General features: G+C 42.7%; 1 protein-coding gene across 2 annotated transcripts in view; it reads right to left on the bottom strand.

Moving 5' to 3' along the window:
- RUSC2 (RUN and SH3 domain containing 2) overlaps positions 1–14,660 on the bottom strand; it is a 60,199-nt gene extending 45,539 nt beyond the window's left edge. The window contains exon 1 of one of the 2 annotated variants that reach the window (XM_037035973.1): positions 14,359–14,660. The gene's annotated coding sequence lies outside the window, so the exon portion shown is untranslated. Of the gene's footprint in view, positions 1–13,951; positions 14,126–14,358 lie in introns of those variants that run through there. The other variant, XM_037035974.1, reaches the window with a different exon arrangement.
- Positions 14,661–18,216: the final 3,556 nt, after the last annotated feature.

Genomic DNA, 18,216 nt, shown 5'->3' with positions numbered 1-18,216 from the left:
TCTTATATTTATTGAGGCTTGTTTTGTATTCTAGAAAATGTTCCATGCACATTTGAAAGGAATGCATATTCTATTGCTTTGGGGTGAAATGCTCTAAAGATGTCAATTAAATCAATTTGATTTAGTGTGTCATTTAAGGCTGCCATCTCTTTGCTGATTTTCTGTCTGGAAGATCTATCCATTGATGTCAGTGGGGTATTAAAATCCCCTACTTATGACTGTATTACTGTTGATTCCTTCCTTATGTCCATCAAGATTTGCTTTATATATTTAGGTGCTCCTGTGTTGGGTACATAAATGTTTTTTTTCTTTTTTAAAAATTTTTATTTAATTCTTGTTCAAGTACAGTTTTCTGTCTTGTATTCCCAGCCCTGCCCCCCTCAAGTGCTCCCCACCTCCCTCCTATCTCCACCCCCTACCTTAGTTATTTTCCATGTGTCCTTTATACTCGTTCATTTGAGTCCTTCCCCTTTTCCCCTGTGATTCTCTCCCCTCTCCCCTCTGGACCCTGTCAGCACGTTCTGCATTTCAGTGTCTTTGGTTACATTTTGCTTGCTTGTTTGTTTTGTTGTTTAGATTCCTGTTAACGGTGATATCATATGGTATTTGTCTTTCACTGCCTGGCTTATTTCGCTCAGCATAATGCTTTCCAGTTCCCTCCATGATGTTGCAAAGGGTAGGAGCTCCTTCTTCCTTTCTGCAGCATCGAATTCCATTGTGTAAATGTACCATAGTTTTTTTATCCAGTCATTGACCGATGGGCATCTAGGTTGCTTCCAACTCTTGGCTATCATAAATTGTGCTGCTATGAACATTGGGGTGCATAGGTTCTTTTGGATTGGTGCTTTGGGGTTCTTAGGATATACTCCTAACAGTGGAATTGCTGGGTCAAAAGCAGGTCCATTTTTAGTTTTCTTAGAAAACTCCATACTGTTTTCCACAGTGGTTGTACCAGTCTGCAATCCCACCAACAGTGAACTAGAGTCCTCTTTTCCCCACAACCTCTCCAACACTTGTTGTTTGTTTCTTTTATATAAATGTTTACAAGGACTGTAGCCCCTTGTTAGATTGCTCCCTTTGTCATTATGTAGTGTCCTTTGTCTCTTATTATAGTTTTTGTTTTAAACTCTATTTTGTCACATGCAAATGTTGCTATCCCAGCATTTTTTCCATTTCCATGAAATATTTTTTTCCATCCCTTTGCATTTAGTCTGTGTGTATCTTTCATTCTGAGGTGGGTCTCTTGTAGATAGCACATATATGGGTCTTGTTTTCATATTCATTCAGTTATCCCATGTGTTTTGATTGAGCATTTGAGCAATTTAAATTTAAAGTAATTATTGATAGTTCTGTACTTATTGCCATTTTATATTTTATAACTATGTCCTTTGTTTTTTTTCTTCTTTTTAAAGAAAATACTTAAACCTTTCTTGTAATATTGGTTTGGTGGTAATAAACTCCTGTAGTTCTTTCTTGCCTGGGAAGCTCTTTACTTCTCCTTCAATTTTAAATGATAGCCTTGCTGGGTAAAGTAGTCTTGGTTGTAAGTCCCTGGTTGTTTTTTTTTAAAATCACTTTGAATATTTTATGCCAATCTCTTCTGGCCTGAAATGTTTCTGTTGAGAAATCAGCTGACAGTTGATGGAAGCACCCTTCTAGGTAGGTAACTGTTTCTCTCTTGAAGCTTTTAAGATTCTCTCTTTGTCTTTAACCTTTGCCATTTTAATTATGCTGTATCTAGGTGTGGCGTCTTTGGGTTCAACTTGATTGGGATTCTCTGTGCTTCCTGGACTTGTGCGTCTTTTTCCTTCATCAGGTTAGAGAAGTTTTCAATCATTAGCTCTTTGGATAGGTTCTTGATATATTGTTCTCTCTCTTCTTTTTCTGGTACCCCTATGATGCAGATGTTGTTATGCCTCATATTGTCCTGAAAGTCCCTTAAACTATTCTCATTTTTTTAAAGATTCTTTTTCTTCTTGGTGCTCTGATTGGGTATTTTCTGCTACCTTGTCTTCCAATTGTTAAATTGATCCTCTGCTTCATCCAACCTATTGTTTATTCTTTTTAGTGTATTCTACATTCCAGATATTGTATTCTTCATTTCTGACTGGTTCTTTTTTATGGTTTCCATGCTTTTTTTCATGTTGCTGTTAGTTTTCACTAAGTTCCTTGAAAGTATCACTAAGTTCTGTGATCCTTGTAACCATCTTTTTGAACTCTATATCGGGTATATTTCTTGTCTCTTTTCTGGGTATTTCTCCTGTTCTTTCACTTGGGGCATGTTGCTTTGTCTGTTTTGGCTGCCTCTTTGTGTGTGTTCTTATATATTAGGTAAATCTGCTATGCCTCCCAGTCTTGGTAGAGTGGCTCTACTTATTTATTTTAAAATTTATTATTTTATTTTATTTTTTAAAATATTTTATTTATTTATTTTTAGACAGAAGGGAAGGGAGAGAGAGGGAGAGAAACATCAATGTGTCGTTGCCTCTCATGCACCCCCTAATGGGGACCTGACTTGCAATCCAGGCATGTACCCTCACCGGGAATCAATCCAGTGACTGTTTCGTTCACAAGCCGGTACTCCATCCACTGAGCCACACCAGCCAGGGTTATTTTATTTTATTTTTAAAAATATATTTATTGATTGATTCCAGAGACAGAGTAAGAGTGAGAGCATGAGAGAGAGAGAGAAACATCAATGTGAGAGAAACATCAATTGGCTTCTTCCTCACACGTAACTCAACTGGGGACTGAATCTGCAACCTAGGCATGTGCCCTGATTGTGAATCAAACCTGTGACCTTTCAGTCCACGGATGACACTCCAATCAACCGAGCCACACTGGCCAGAGCTTACTTATTGATTTGTGAGAGAGAAAAAGAAACATTAATTTGTTGTTCCACTTATTTGTGCATTCATCAATTGCTTCTTATATGTGACCTGACCAGAAATTGAACCTGCAACCTTGGCATATTGAGATGATGCTCTAACCAACTAAGCGACCTGGCCAGGGCTGGTAGGGTGGCTTTATGTAGCAGGTGTTCTAAGGTACCCTGTGGTGCAGTTTCCTTGACCACCTGAGCTGGATGCTCCAGGAATGTCCCATGTGTAGAATATGTAAGCTGTCCTGAGATCCATCCTCAGGCTGGCTGATCATGAGGATCGACCATGACCACAGTGTACGAACTGCTGTACAGGTGCTGATCACATGAAATGGAATTTGCCACAGCAGGGTGTGGTGCCTGCCAAGACCTGCCTTTGGATATGCTGCTTTTGAAGCCAATTAGATTTTGCTCTGAAGCTGGCCACTGTGTGTGTCTGTTCTGGGGCCTCTTAGGAGGGACTCTGGTGCAGGTCAATGTCAGACACTGCCTGTCACGGGCTATGGACAATCTGTTTGGAGTTACAAAGTGATCCACAATTTGTGGCTGCCTCTTCTGGGCCTGATGTGCATGGGAAGGACCAAGTTAATGCAACAAGACCAGATTCCACTGGCACTGAGCCGGGGGAAGGTCAGCAAAAGGTCCAAGGCACGCTGAGATCCTCTTCTGCCTGCCTCTGTTTGCTGGCTGATTATTAGGCTCAGTCACTGAAAGCATCTGGTGGTACTTTAATTGCATGAGAGAGATTTTCACTGAGTCACCAGGTAGGGGTGGGTGGTATTCACCAGACTGATATAGGTTAAAACTCGTAGCTAGTGCTGTGTCTGAGGCCACTCAGCAAAAGTCCCAGGGTATACCAAGTCCAGCTGCTGCTTGCAGGGTGCCCACAGACTTTTGTAGTGAGCAGAGTCTCAGGGAGTCATCAGGATAGGGCCAGGACAGTTTGTCAGGCCCAAACAGACAAGGTTTGGCCATACGAAGAGAAGACTCTGCACTGGTCAGGCCTGCAAGGGACAAATGGCCCCTGTCCTAGAGACACGCAACTCAGTCCCAGATTCTGCTGGGAGCCTGAACTCAGCAGGATGGAGCTGCCAGGAGACCCCAGGGTAGGGCTAACAAATCTCCTGTGCTGGGGAGGCACTCAGGTTCACACAACTCAGTCACTGACACTCTGTGAGTCTACCCGGACCTCTACACCCTCTATACCCAGGAGTCAGGCCCAGGCAGCTGACTCCTGAGCAGAGTACTAGCTCTGCAGGGTGGGGGATAGGGAGTAGAGGGTGGGGTTATTGCATTCACCTAGACTGATGCCATTTGAAGGTGAGTGCTCTACCAAAGAAAGATGGCATCTGTGCTGTGGGAGAGGGACTGAGCATAGGGATCCTGACAGTTGTCCCTTTAGATCTCTCCCCAGAGCCACAAACCCCAGTCTTTCTTCAGACAAGTCTAGTCTGCTCTGCCCTCACTCTCCTGGAGCCCAGGGTGAGTGGCTGCAAAAGAGATTTTGTGCACTAGCCCTTTAAGAGGTCACCTGTGTCTCTAGCAGATTCCTGTCTGCCCCTGGTGTATAGGCAGAATCCTCACTGCTTTTCACAGACCAATGTTATGTGGGCACCTCTTCCTGGCTCTGGTGCTCTGGGCTTGGGACTCTGAGTGTGGGGTTGAGACACCACACTCCTCAGTGGGGACTTTGTAGCTGAGCTATCCCTCTGGAATTTCAGCTGTGGGAGTGGAGCCAGCACTTTTGACATCTTCATCCTTTCTATCCATATTGATGTGGCTTCCTCTGTAAATCTCTGCTAATTAGACTTCTGTTCAGCTAGTCGTCAGTTGGTTACTCAGGTTAATTGTTCTATGTTTTAATTGTAATTCCAGATTGGTCCTGGGAGGAGGTGAGTGTAACTTCCACCTACTCCACTACCATCTTGGATGCCCCCTAAATACGGTTATTTTTGTATTAAAATAAATTAATTTGTTAATGTAAATACCTAAAATATATAAAAATTATTATAATTGAGCTTTCAGTTTCAATAATGTAGGTTGCAGTGTGGAAGGTCAGGCAAGCACACTATATAAATCAGCCTATAAAGTGAAATAGTCACTATACTATCTAAAAAATAAACTCTAGGCCCTGGCTGGTGTGCCTTAGTGGATTGAGAGCTGGCCTATGAACCAAAGGGTCACTGATTTGATCCCCAGTCAGGGCACATGCCTCGGTTGGGGGCCAGGTCCCAGTAGGGAGGACATGATAGACAAATACACATTGATGTTCCTTTTTTTTCTTACTTTCCTTTATTGTTTTCAAACTTTCTTTTTTTAAAATATATTTTATTGATTATACCATTTCAGTTGTTGTTCTATTCCCCCCCTTCATTCTCCTCCACCCTGCACACCCCTCCCCCACCATTCCCCCCTTTAGTTTATGACCACGTGTCTCAAGTTCATTAGATTCTATATTTCCCATACTATTCTTGTCCTCCCCCCTATCTATTTTCTACCTACTGTCTATGCTATTTTCTGTACCTTCTCCCCACTTCTCCTCCTCCCACTCCTGTGTTGCTAACCCTCCATGTGATCTTCATTTCTATGGTTCTGCTCCTGATCTAGCTGTCCTCTTGGTTTGCTTTTGTTTTAGGTGTGGTTGTTGAAACTGTGAGTTTGCTGTCCTTTCACTGTTCTTATTTTTTATCTTCTTTTTCTTAGATAAGTCCCTTTAACATTTCATATAATAAGGGCTTGGTGATGATGAACTCCTTGAATTTGATCTTACCTAAGGAGCACTTTATCTGCCCTTCCATTCTAAATGAAAGCTTTGCTGGATAGAGCAATCTTGGCTATAGGTCTTTGGATTTCATGACTTGGAATACTTCTTTCCAGCCCCTTCTTGCCTGTAAGGTCTCTTTTGAGAAATCAGCTGACAGTCTGATGGGAACTCCTTTGTAGGTGACTGTCCCCTTATCTCTTGCTGCTTCTAGGATTCTCTCCTTCATTTTAATCTTGGCTAATGTAATTATGATGTGCCTTGGTGTGTTCCTTCTTCGGTCCAACTTCTTTGGGACTCTCTGAGCTTCCTGGATTTCCTGGAAGTCTATTTCCTTTGCCAGACTGGGGAAGTTCTCCTTTATTATTTGTTCAAATAAGTTTTCCACTCGTGGCTGTTTCTTTTCCCCTTCTGGTACCCCTATAATTCGGATATTGGAACGTTTAAAGATGTCCTGGAGGTTCCTAAGCCTCTCCTCATTTTTTAAAATTCTTGTTTCTTTATTCTTTTCTGGTTGGATGTTTCATTCTTCCTTCTGGCCCACTCTATTGATTTGAGCCCCAGTTTTCTTTCCATCACTATTGGTTTCCTGTGCATTTCCCTTCATTTCAATTAGTTTAGCCTTCATATGTTCCTCTAATTTGTGACTATAATCAACCAGTTCTGTGAGCATCCTGATCACCAGTATTTTGAACTGTGCATCTGATAGGTTGGCTATTTCTTTTTTGCTTAGAGTTATTGGCTCTGGGGCTTTGAGTTCTTCTTGAGCCATATTTTGGACTGTTCATGCCAGTTATATATGAGGAGTGGAGCCCTAGGTGTTCACCAGGGCGGGGCAACTCAGTGGCTGGGGTGTGATGCTGTATGTAGGGGCAGGGTCAAAGAAAATCAATGGCGGTCCCCTCTGCCTCCTCCCACCACCGGGGCCACGCAGTCCGTCTCACTGCTCACTCCTTTGCTGGCTTATCTGTGCGTCTGAATGTGCAACCGAGGTCAGCCTACCCTGCACCCTCACTGGGTTCCTGCTGGGGCCTGCGGGGGTCCATCTCACTGCTCACACCTCTGCTGGTTTATCTGCGCGCGAATGTGTGACCACGCTCAACCTACCCCACACCCTCACTGGGTCCACGATGCTACCCCGGCTGCCTGCATATCTGGGTCGCCTGGGTCAGGGGATCCTTCCTGCCCGACCCTGCTCTGCTGCTGGCTCCACCCCTCTTACTGGTCTCGGTTGAACAGTTCATTGTTGTCAGACTTCCGTATAGTTCAGTTTTCTGTTCTTTGGCTGCGTCTTTGTTTACTAAACCTTTGTTGTATTCAAACTTGGTTGTGGGAGAAGGCACAGTGTATCCACCTACACCTCCATCTTGGCGGAAGTTGGATGTTTCTCTCCCTCTCTTTCTCCCTCCCTTCCCCTCTAAAAATAAATAAATAAATAAATAAAATCTTTTTTTTAAAAAAAGATTTTATTTATTTATCTTTAGTGGGGAAGGAGAGGGGGAGAGAAATATCAATGTATGGTTGCCTTTTGTGCATCCCCTGCTGGGAAATGGCCTGCAGGGAACTGGCCTGCAACCCAGGCATGTGCCCTGACTGGGAATCAAACCACAATCCTCTAGTTCACAGGCTTGTGCTCAATCCACTGAGCTACACCAGCCAGGGCTTAAAATCTTTAAACTATAGCTCTAAGAATAAAGTAAAGAGAATAATATTTTAAAGAAGTAGAAGAGCTCTTGCACAACTAAGTAAGAGACATCCTCCAAAGTAGTGACCTTGGGAAACTTAATTCATTCCAACAGCACTCCTATTCAAAATATTTCTAGAGCTCCTTTTTTGGAACTAGCCAACTAGTTCCCACCTAGCCAACTCATCTGGCCTACTCACAAAAGTGTGAGACATAATTAATCATTGTTTTAAGCCACTAAGTTTAGGGTGGTTTATTATACAGTAATTGCATTATGTGAAACAGAAATGTTTAAATCACTATAATTTGTGGGATATTTAGAAGGAAATGATTCGCTCTACAGAACAACTCTAGCTATGCAGAACCCTCAGAGAATCTGTTAGTCTGGGGAACAGAGTTTGGCTTATGCTTACACAAATAGGATGTAATACTTCAAAAAACAAGGAAAGAATATTTGGGAAGAGAAACAACTCCAAGATGAATGGGACCAGCAGTAGATCCCCAATTTTCTCCTCTTGAGTTTTTGCTTTTTGTCGTGGGGTCATCTAAATCCTACCTATACTGATTTTAGAAATACCCTGCTCTCCTTGATCTGACCATGGATAAAAATATCTTTCCATTTTTCCCTAAGCACACTAAATATACAGCTGTATTTTCTTTTTTAAAAGAAATGTACAAGAAAAGAAAGAAATTACAAAAGTATAAAAACAAATAAGTTAAATAAAGATTTTAGGATACTAAGATAAACAAGTAAAGTATAGACTTTGGATCCTAGGATAACTAAACCCTAGCCAGAAGTTGGCAGGCCCTGTTTTGCTCTCCACCTAGTTATCAATTCATTGTCCTTGACCACAGAACCTCACACAAGAAGTCAAAAACACTGCAGCCATTTCAGAGCTCACTGTCTCATCTTTCCGGACAAGATAAAAGTTATTTTATTAAACCAAAAATTACAGAGAGCAGAGGTATCTTCTTTAATTATCTAAATTAATTTTAAAAACTTTAGGTATTTTGGTAAACCTCTTTTAAAATGTACACTCTTGCCCTGGCTGGTGTGGCTCAGTGGATTGAGCCCTGGCCTGCAAACCGAAAGGTTGCAGGTTCAATTCACAGTCAGGGCACATGCCTGGGTTGCAGGCCAATGTTTCTCTCCCTCTTTCTCCCTCCCTTCCCTTCTCTCCAAAAATAAATAAATAAAATCTTAAAAAAAAGAATTATAGGCATTTGAGGAATGCTTTCAGGTAGATTTAAAAATTTTTTAAAAATAAAATGTACACTCTTATTTATACACTTTTGTTTATATATACTTTTTATTTATATACTTTTGCTTTCTATACAATATATAGACTATAACAACTTTTTCTTGATGATTCACTGCAGGGTAGGGCAAAAGTAGGTTTACAGTTGTGAGTATGTGAAACAGAGTTTATTCTTGTATTGTTATTTACTAACTATTGTATTGTTTTCCATACAGACAACTGTAAACCTACTTTTGTCCCATCCTGTATTAATGCTAATTAATACATAAGGCTAAAATACAGTTTTATTCTCAATTTCTATCAAAGACTTACATTCCAAATCCTCAACCTATATGACTGTGTTAAGAAGAAATATGGTTCACTTTTGCCATTTCTATTCAACAGAGTACTGGAAGTCCTACCTAGAACAATTGCACAAGAAAAAGAAATAAAAGGCATCTATGTCTCTGTTTGCAAATGACATAATCTTATATGTAGAAAACTCTAAAAGTTCTCCCCCAAACTGTTAGAACAAATAAATTGATCTGACAAAGTTATCAGATGCAAAAATCAACATATAGAAATCTATTGTGTTTCTATACACTAGCAATGAACAATCTGAAAAGGAAATTAAGAAAACAGCTCCATTTACAATAACACCAAAACAATAAAATACTTAGGAATAAACTCAACCAAAAAAGTGAAAGACATAACTAAAAACTGCAAAATGTTGCTGTAAGAAATTAAAGAAGACACAAATAAATGGAAAGATATCTTGTGTTCATGGATGATTGTAAGACTTAATGTTGTTAAGATGTCTATGCGACGACATAGATGGACATTGTGCTAGGTGAAATAAGATAATCACAGAGAGACCAATACCGCCTGATTCCATTTATACAGCGTACCTAAAACAGTCAAATTCATGAATTGAAGAGTGGAATGATGGTTGCCAGGGGCTGCAGGAGAGGGAAGTAAGGAGTTACAGTTCAGCAAGTAAAAAGTTTTAGTAAACAAAATGAAAAAGCTCTACGGATCTGCTGTATAGCAATGTACTTATAGTCAACAATATATGATACACTTAAAAATTTGTTAAGAGGGTAGATCTTGTTATGTGTTCTCTTCACAGTAATAATTTAAAAAAATACTAATGCTAGCCAAAGCAATCTATGGATTTTATACAATTTCTTTCAAAACCCTAATGACATTTTTTTTTCAGAAACAGCAGAATCCAACCCTAAAATTCACATAGAATCTCAAGGGATCCTGAACAGCCAAGATCATCTTGAAAAAGGAAAACAAAGTTGGAAGATTCACATTTCCTTATTTCTAAAGTTACAACAAGACTACAATAATCAAAAGAGTGTGGTACTGGCATGAAGAGAGACATATAGGCTGATGGAATACAATAGAAAGCTCAGAAATAAACCCTGGCATATCTAATCCGATACTTTTCAACAGAATACTAGGTTTAGGCCCTGACTGGTTGGGCATCGTCTCACAAAGCAAAAGGTCACCGGTTCGACTTCCCGTCAGGGCACATGCTGGGTTGTGGGTTCGGTCTCTGCATGGGTTGTGAATGAGAAGCAACTGACTGATGTTTCTCTCTCACATTGATATTTCTTTCTCCCTCTTTCTCCTTCCATTCCCACTCTCTAAAAATAATAAAAATCTTCAGAAAAAAGAATACCAAGTTTATTTAATGGGAAAGGACAGTCTTTTCAACAAATGGTGTTGGGAAAACTAGTATTCCCATGGAAAATAATGAAGTTGGACCTTTATCTTATACTACACATACAAATGAACTCAAAATGGGTCAAAGACCTAAGTATCAGAGATGAAACAAACAAAAAACTTAGATGAAGAAAACATAGGGAGAAACCTTCATGACACTGAATTTGGCAATGATTTCTTAGATATAACACCAAAAGCACAGGTAATAAAAGAAAAAATAGGTATATTTGACTTCACCAAAATTTAAAACTTTTGTGCATCAAAAGACTATCATAAAAATGAAAAGGCAACCCATGGAATGGAAGAACATATCTGCATATCACTTATCTGAAGAGACTTCTATGCAGAATAAAGAACTCTTACAGCTCAAAAATATAAAGATGTATAATCCAATTTAAAAATAGGCAAAGGACTTCAATAGACTTTTCTCCAAAGAAGATAGAAGAATGGCCAATAAGCACATGAAAAGATGTTCAACATCACTAGTCATTAGAGAAATGCAAGTCAAAACCAAAATGAGATACCACTTCATAGCCATTAGGATGAGTGTTATTTAAAAAAGAAAATACGTGTTGGTAAAGATGCAGAAAAATGTGGATTCCCACATTGCTGTGAGAATGTACAATGGTACAGCTACTGTAGAAAATGGTATGGCGGTTTTTCAAGAAAGTAAATATGGAATTACTGTACAATCCAGCAATTCTGTTGCTAGGTACGTACCCCAAAGAATTGAAAGCAGACTCAAACAGATATTTGCACACCTATGTTCACAGCAGCACTTAGTCACAATAGCTAACGGTGGAAGCAGCCCAAGTGTCCATGGATGGATGAATGGATAAACAGCAGGTAGTATACACATACGATAAATATTATTCGGCCTTAAAAAGGAAGAAAATTTCAATACAAGCTACAGCATGGGAGAAGCTTGAAGATGTTATATTAAGTGAAATAAACCAGTCACAAAAAGACAAACATTGTATCATTCGACTTATGTGAAGTATCTGGCATAGTCAAGTTTATAGAGAATGTAGAACAAATGATGGTTGCCAGGGGCTTAGTGGGAGAGGGAATGAGGAATTACTGTTTAACAGGTATGGAGTTCCAGGTTGAGAAGATGAAAAAGTTCTGGATGTGGATGGTGGTAATAACTGGACAACAATATGAATGTACTTAATGCCGCTGAATTATACACTTGAGAATGGTTAAAATGATACATTTTATGTTATGTATATTTTACCATGAACACAAAAGAGTAAACCAGAGGTTCTGCTACCAGTTATACTTTTTCTTTAGAATCCACCTCTCACCCTACTCCCACCGATGGCTGTCTCTCTCAGAGCCATGTGGATATCTAGACACTCAAAATAATATGCTCATTTTGCAGGACGAACTCATCTGACAGAAACTACAATATCATATGCCAACCTCTGTGTGGGTGTATTCGGATAATCTCAACACAGACCAATCAAACCGTCTCTAAGAGCCTGCTTTAAGCTAACATGCAGTGAGCCATTTCAGTCAAGTGACTTTTGATAGGGTGCTCAGTCACTGTGTGTGAGTAACAGGAGGAAAGGGTGAGTTATCATCCTAAATTTGTAGAGAGAAATTAGAACACAAGCCTCATGAACTAGGGTTGCCAGAGTGAGCAAATAAAAACACAGGACTCCCTGTTGTTTATTTGAAATTAAAATTTAACTTGGCATCCTGTATTTTATCTGGCAGTGCTCTGAGGTATTGGAAATTGAAGAGAAAAGAAATCAAATAGTTCAGAGTGGTCTGGGGTTACTGAGGGCTTAACAGGGATCCTAGACAGGAAAAAGTAGAAAATGTATTGATTTAAAATGTACAGATTACCAAAAAGAAGGTATTGGTTTCCAGACACCATAGTCATGATTAATCCAGCTCAGGAGCCCCTCCCTGGTTTAGGTTTCAATGATCCAAGATGTACTAATAAAGATTGGTCAGAGGTGAGGGAAAGAGAAAATGAAGGAAAAGAAATGGGTGAGAACTTACGCAGACTCCTGTTAGGCAGACCTGGCCTTGGGCCCTTAAACACTTAACACAAAAACCAGAGGAAATCAGCTAGAGCTGCCTGCCTTCTATGTCCCCGAGAGTGTATTAATTTCCTTACCCCAATAAAATCTTGCCATCACTTTTAAACTTAAAAAAAAATGAGAGGAAATCAGAATTTGACTTTGGCTCAAAGTAGAAGAGAAACAATGGTGGGAAGTTCCCAGTGGCCATACAGCAGGAGGGACACATGTAACAGAATAGCAGGGACAGTGGTGGGATCTCCCTCCCCATAAGCCATACCACTGCCTCCTAAGAACTCCAATCGCTATTTTTACCTACTAACTCTGAGCCCTAGTTACAATAACACCATGACTACTCGGGCAACTACTTCTTAGCTTACAAACCCCTATAACTTTCCAGCCATTGTTCCATCACTCAGCAATATTATCTACTCCCTCCCCCCCACCCCCATGGAACCTGGGCCCAAACTTAGGTCTCCGAACCCTGCCTTACTTCCAGGATACTGAATCTGTTTAGGTCATCCTCTAGGAATCCGTAAAAACAGGTTCCAGACGGTCTGTTCTTAGAGAATTCCATCTTTAAAAGGCCATGTTTTTGTTTGCTACTGACACTGTCCATGTACTGGTAATCCCTGTCTGACTCTGCTCTACTGAGATATAAATGGGCCTCGTGGCCTGACCACAGGACAGGAGTGTTTAGGAATCTTCGATATCTACCTCTCATACCAGGCCTGCCTGGGATGTCTATCTTTCCAGTCTCTGAGGTGGGGACTGGGGTGGTGGTGTAGTTTGAGTATCCAGAAGCTAAAGGGTAAAATAACTGAGGTTCTTCTTTGCTCCAACCTGTCCTGGGGCAGCGGCTGATCAGCCGCACTGAGTCAGCTTCACCGGCTGCGGCTGCGGCTGGCCTCCAGAATTCTTCTCCAGAGGGAGCGGGACAAGATGAGCGGTTTACCTGGGTGCAGCTCTTTCAGGATTATCTGGGTAGCCTCTAAGGCACGAACCAAAACAAATTTCTGCAGCCCCAGCCCTGACTGATTGATTGGTTGATTGATTGGTGGTAAACATAGTGGAACACAGCTGACAAAGCTTGTATGTAAATAAAATTAGACTCATGAATTGAAAGCTGAATATATTCCGTTTTACGTTCCCAGTATAAGCACCACAATTAACACTCCCCTCCCCCAGCCACTACCACGCCCCACCTTTTTTACCCTTTCATGTATCTAGTGACACCTTTCCCACTAAAGCACTCGGCCTCACAGCCTCCGCATTGGGCTCATTCATTCATTCATCCCCTCGTCAGATGTTTACTGAATGTTACCAGGTGTCAGGCACCGTCCTGGGCGCTGCGGATACACAGGAACAGCGTACGGTCCTTGCCTCCAGGGCGGTCCGCCGGGCAAGCCGGGCGGTCCCAAGCCAGCCCTGGGCGCCAGGATCACGGTGCCCTTCGCAGCAGGTAAGGGCAGTGGCAGGGGACTGGCAAATTGCCAGGCCAAAGGTTTGCCCAGGGTAAAACTGGATGCGCGCGCGAGATCCCATCCCGACTCGGCTAGATGCACACTTGGGAAGCGGGCACCGAGGGCGAAGGGAGCCGAGGACCCGGACTGGACTTACTGCCGCAGTCGCCTCCGCGCTCCCCCAGGGCCGTCACAGGAGATGTGGGTGCAACGATGACTACTGGGCGCGAGTCAGCTGAGCGGGTGTCTCCGAAGGGACAGTTTGAGGAAACAGTCGGGGTGGATCTGGGGTGACGCCCAAAGGGATAGGGGATCCCGGGCGTTCGCACGTTAGTGGACGGTAGAGTTGAAGGGTCAGGGAGAGGACTGAGGATGAGCTGGGTCCAGAGAGTCGGAGCGGACCCGGAGCCCGGGGCTGAGGGAACGTCAGGACAGAGCTGAGGGGAAGGGCGAGGTGCTGGGTGGATAAGTGGCCAGACGGAGGGTCCTCTCCTGAAGAATCGTCCAGAACGTGAGGGCAAAGGGTCCTCGGGACCCCGCCGGGCCGCGAAGAGGCATCCCTACCTGGTCTCTCGCCTCAGCGTGGTCGGTCCTACAGCTGCAGCGGCGGCAGCAGCAGCCTCTCGCGCCCTCCAGGGGTTGCGCTGCAGCGCGGACAGGCCGGCGCCCCCTCCTCGCCACGCGGGTTGGTAACGTCCGGTCTCCCCTGCAGCCGCGAGGCCGATGGTCCAATCTGGGTTGCCCTCCAGCCGCCCCTCCGGACAGCGCCTTGGTTCGGCCCGCTGGGCTTGCCGGGCTCGCCCACCTCTCTGGTTCTTGCAGCACTGGGCGCAGCGAGTCACGCGCAGTGCTTTGCCGCGAGGGGAGCGGCGAGGCTACGGCCGTGGCCCCGCCTTCTGCGGCCCGCGCCCCGCCCCTCCGGGGTGGTGTCCGCGGATTCGGGGCTTGGGTGCACTGGAACCTAGAACCCTGGGGCGCGGGCCTACCGGTTTTGAAGACAGGTGCACTTGCTCACCCTCCACCTGCACCTTCCCCGCCTCCGCATGAGGTGGCGATGATCATCTCTCACACCCCAGTAGAACCCCTTGGGGAAAATAGAAAAACAACAAAACTAAGGCCTGATCTCAGCCGAGACCAACGGAATCAGAATCACTGGGGTGGTGCCCAGGCTTTGGTATTTTTAAAAGCACCCCATGCCTCCGTGTATTGAGTGCTGGCCTGCAAACCAAAAAGCCATGGGTCCAATTCCCAGTCAGGGTTACTGGTCAGGTCCTCAGTTGGGGCGTGAGAGGCAACCACACATTGATGTTCCTCTCCCTCTCTCCTTTCCTTCCTCTCTCTCTAAATATATATATATATTTTAAAAGAAGCCACAGTAAAATTTGGCACTCTCTCCTTTGACCAACTTTAGTGAGGCACCCCTGAGTCTTCTGCTGGACTTAGGCTCGAGTTTGGGCTTTCTCTCTTGCCTTTAAAAACAAAAACAAACCAATTTAAGTAAGAAACCTGGTAAATCGCCTTAGTGAAAATTCCCCACCCTTGGTATTTGACCACCCTGGCTATCTTATCATCCTGGTCTGATGTAAGCAAGAAGTCTGTTGAGTCAGTCTAGCAAGAAGCCCCCTTACCACTGATGTTTCCTTGGTAATTGCTATGGTCCCAATGCTGTGGTCCACGTGAATGCTGTAGACCACATGTTATGGTCCAAAATTCATACGTTGAAATATTAACACCCAAAGGTATTAGTATGGGTTGGCCAAAAAGTTCATTTTCCCCCTAAGATGGCTCTAGTAGCTCTTCATTGACTTTAACGTCATTGTCATTGGAAACAATTTTGTTAAAATGTATTGTGAGGGCTGTCAAGTCAGCATGCATTTTTTAAAAAAGCTTACCAAAATTGGTGAATTCTTGTGTAGCCATTTTAATATTGAAGATGGATGAAAATACACATTTTTCAGCATGTTATGCTTTATTATTTCAAGAAAGGTAAAAACAGCTGAAATGCAAAAAAAATTGTGCAGTGTATTGAGAAGGTGCTGTGACTGATCAAAAGTGTCAAAAATCGCTTACGAAGGTTCGTGCTGGAGGTTTCTTACTGGATGATGTTCCATGGTTGGGCAGACCAGTTGAAGCCGATAGCGATCCAATGGAGACATTAACTGGGAGATAGCCGACATACCCAAAATATCCAAATCAATAAAGTTATTGGTGAAAATAAAAATGGATCTTTTATTTTATGGGGAAAAATATGGCCTTTTTGGCCCACCCAATAGATGGGAGCCTTTGAGAGGTGATTAGGTATGAGGGTGAAGCTCTCATGAATAGGATTAGTGCCCAAGAAGATCTCACAGAGTTCCCTAGTCCAATTCTCCAGGTGAGGATACAAGAAGTCTGCAATCTGGAAAAAAAAATGCCCTACTTTGCACCCTGATTTTGGCCTTCCAGCTTCCAGGACTGAGAATTTCTACTGCATATAAGCTACCCAGTCTGTGGTATTGCAGCAGCCCACACATACTAAGACTTGTAATTTTCCACCCACTAACCCCACTCCTGTTCCTTGGCTACAAATCCCCACTTGTCCTTGTTGAGCCCAATCTCTCCCCCACTGCAAGACTTCAGTGGTCCTAGACTTACCACAATAACCTCTTAAATAAAGTCTGCTTTTCCATCTTTAACCAGTGTCCCCAACAATTTTTTTCTTTAACAGAACTCATGTGCTTCCCACTCCTTATGACAGACAGGGTATGTGTGAGACATTGAGGTCTTTTCCTAGCCAAAGGAGGTGGAGGTGGAGGCAGTTGGTCATTCAGCAGATAGTTATTAGAAGCCACTAGGTCCCACGCTCTGTGAAAGAGTTAAAGACTGAGACTTGTGCTCTAGCCACTCACAGGCTTGTTGGATCACAGTCAAGGAAGCAAATAAATGTCACTTTGTATAATGCATCTTCTGGCCTCACAGAAGTAGTGTGGCCTTAGTTTTGAAGAATTAATGGGAGAAAAAGAGTGTGGGAGAATCAGCATATGCAAAAGAACAGAGGGGCAAAATAACTGATATAGTGGAGGTGTAGGATGCAATGAGCAGAGCATAGCAGAAATGGTCGGGATCCCTGGCCTATGTGGCTCAGCTGGTTGGAGTGTTGGACCGTGACAGAAAGAAAGGTCACGGGTTTGATTCCTGGTCAGGGCAGATACCTCGGTTGTGATTCTATCCCTGGCCCAGGCATGTACAGGAAAGCAATCAATCAATGCTTTTCTCTCACTCACACTGATGTTTCTTTCTCTCCCTTCCTCTCTCTAAAAGCAACAAAAAAAATGTTCTCAGGCGAGAATTAAAAAAAAACAACAACCAGTCCCTTCCTGCAATATGAACTTAATCTTTAAAAAGAAAAAAAAAGAAAGAAATGCTCCGGGGTGAGATGATGAAGAGCCTCCTGTGGCATACTAAGAAGCTGAGACTCACCTGTAAGCAGTAGAGAGACACTAACGGGCTTTATGCAGATTATGGCAAATCAGGTACAAATTTTAGAAGTAAAACTCTGAGAGTGAAGCAGAGAGGACTTAGACTGCCAGCAGGACCAATAAAAAGCCACAGTCATACATTTAAATGGTCCAGGGTGAGGACTTATCTCAAATTAGGACAGTTAGAATCACTTCCCTGAGAACTGGTATTAGGGGAGAGAGAACTACATCCTTACTCATGGTTAAACTCGTAATGGAAATTTGAAAACTATAAGTGATTTGCCAAATGGCCTGAGTAGCAGAGAAAACCAATTTGCTGAGATAAATCAATCTGCTGCTTAGAGAGAAAACCAGTCTAGACTCAGAGAGATAAGTCCCCAGGTTCTGGGGGCCTTCCAGCAGCTGGCTCCACTTCTCACTGAGGCCCAGCTCAATTCCTGCCCTGGGCTGATAACACATATCCTTCTGTCCAGTCAGACAGTCTCATTCAGCAAGTGTGGGTCACTGCCTGGTGTTCGTGGTAAGGGGTAACCTCCAAAACGGTAAAATGATGAGTCTTATATAAACATAAACTAAACACATATCAAACTCACTAATTAATGAGGGAAACAGTAAGATACTAAAATGAACTCACATGAGGATTTGACTTTTAGAAATGTATGTTTTCCACCAGACAAACTTAATTTGCATCACTGGGAACAAAGACTCATTTGCATTATTTTGGGCAGAAACATTTGCATTATTACCAGCATTTGAACAGATTTGCACTTTGGAAATCTCCCTCTAGTTGGAGTGTGAATATTGAATTAGAGAGAAAGGTAAAAAGGTCAGTTAGGAGACTCTGTGTTAATTATGATGAGAAATGAGGGGGTCTCAATTAGGGCAGTGACCGAGGGGTTACATAAGAGGAGATAGAGTCAAGAGAGATGAGACTTCAGTTGAATGTGTCTTTGGGGGCAGGTTT

This window comes from Sturnira hondurensis, unplaced genomic scaffold (assembly GCF_014824575.4).
Source record: "Sturnira hondurensis isolate 20B ecotype Veracruz unplaced genomic scaffold, ASM1482457v3 Scaffold0022566, whole genome shotgun sequence".
In the NCBI taxonomy this organism is placed as follows: Eukaryota; Metazoa; Chordata; class Mammalia; order Chiroptera; family Phyllostomidae; genus Sturnira; species Sturnira hondurensis.
The sequence above is the reverse complement of the archived record's forward strand: the minus strand, read 5'-3'. Positions and strand labels throughout refer to the sequence as shown.